The 1120-nt window shown below is 43.6% G+C and overlaps 1 non-coding gene across 1 annotated transcript; it reads left to right on the top strand.

The window, feature by feature from the left end:
* The first annotated feature begins 647 nt into the window (after nt 1-647).
* On the top strand, nt 648-720 carry TRNAR-CCG (transfer RNA arginine (anticodon CCG)). The gene has a single exon. It is a non-coding gene; the product is annotated as a tRNA-Arg (tRNA).
* Nucleotides 721-1120: the final 400 nt, after the last annotated feature.

Below are 1120 nucleotides of genomic sequence, written 5' to 3' on the forward strand. Positions count from 1 at the left end.
GGTGACTGTGGGGTTCCCCCAAACACCCTATTGCTCTGTAGATTAATCCACAGCGAGCTGGTGACGCAATCTTGTCAAGACCAAATCAAACTTGGGAAGTCTTCAAGTCAAGAATGGAAGTCACTAAGCTCCATGAAAATAAACAGTATATGTGAACTGAATAACCTACTTTGTTCCGGACTTACGCCAACCCTGCACTTCCAACAGAACCATCTTCGAAGCTTCCTGGCCATCACTGCCCCGCCTCCAGCGTCGCCATCATTCCTTTCACGCCCCCTACTTCCCGAAAGTACGTTCTGTGCGCTATCTCACCCTCCTCTTGATTGTTTTCCCTAAGGGGTGCAGCATCAGTTCAGAACTGAAAATCTCCCTATCCCACTTCTCGAAGCCATTAATCAGAGATTTCAGCAGGGTTCACGCTGATGACCCATCTAACTGCTCGTCCTCTCACAGTTTCTGACAACTGTGTATTAGTTTTTTCAAGCTTTAGAGGGTGTTGTAAATAGTTTTTAACTGTCAGTGAATTTTAATTTCAAACGAGGAACTTTTTATTAAGCTGGATCTTTGAAGTCAGCGCTTAAAAAGCTCCCTTCCCCACCATGTTACATTCCCTTTGTGCCCTATGTAGGAATCCCTCTTCGGCGGTTGGCCGCGTGGCCTAATGGATAAGGCGTCTGATTCCGGATCAGAAGATTGAGGGTTCGAGTCCCTTCGTGGTCGTCGTTTTTCATTCTCTGGTTTGAAAGATATTTATTGATTCAGAGCATTTTCCCTTTTCTTGCTCCGGTCTGGCTGCCAATTAACAACTAAAGGTAGAAGTCTTATTTAACGAGTATATACGGCGTGCCTGCCCTGTGACAACTGCTTTATAAAAGAACAAAGCAGAAATAGCACTTGGCCTCAAAGAGCTTACTTTCTACTGGACCTAACAGTTGAAATCAAGCAAACGCTGGGAAGAAAAAAAAAAACAACTTGTTTCCACTCCTGTGAAAGAAATAAGTAAGAGGATAAAATAAAAAATAAGGGATGCGGGCTTCTTTAGGAAGCATCCATCCTCCTGAAGGTCCTGAAGAAATGCTATTTAGCTGAAAAATGAGTATTTTTCAGGAAGAAGGAATAG

The sequence above is a fragment of the Hylobates moloch genome, unplaced genomic scaffold, assembly GCF_009828535.3.
Source record: "Hylobates moloch isolate HMO894 unplaced genomic scaffold, HMol_V3 SCAFFOLD_20, whole genome shotgun sequence".
Taxonomy (NCBI): Eukaryota; Metazoa; Chordata; class Mammalia; order Primates; family Hylobatidae; genus Hylobates; species Hylobates moloch.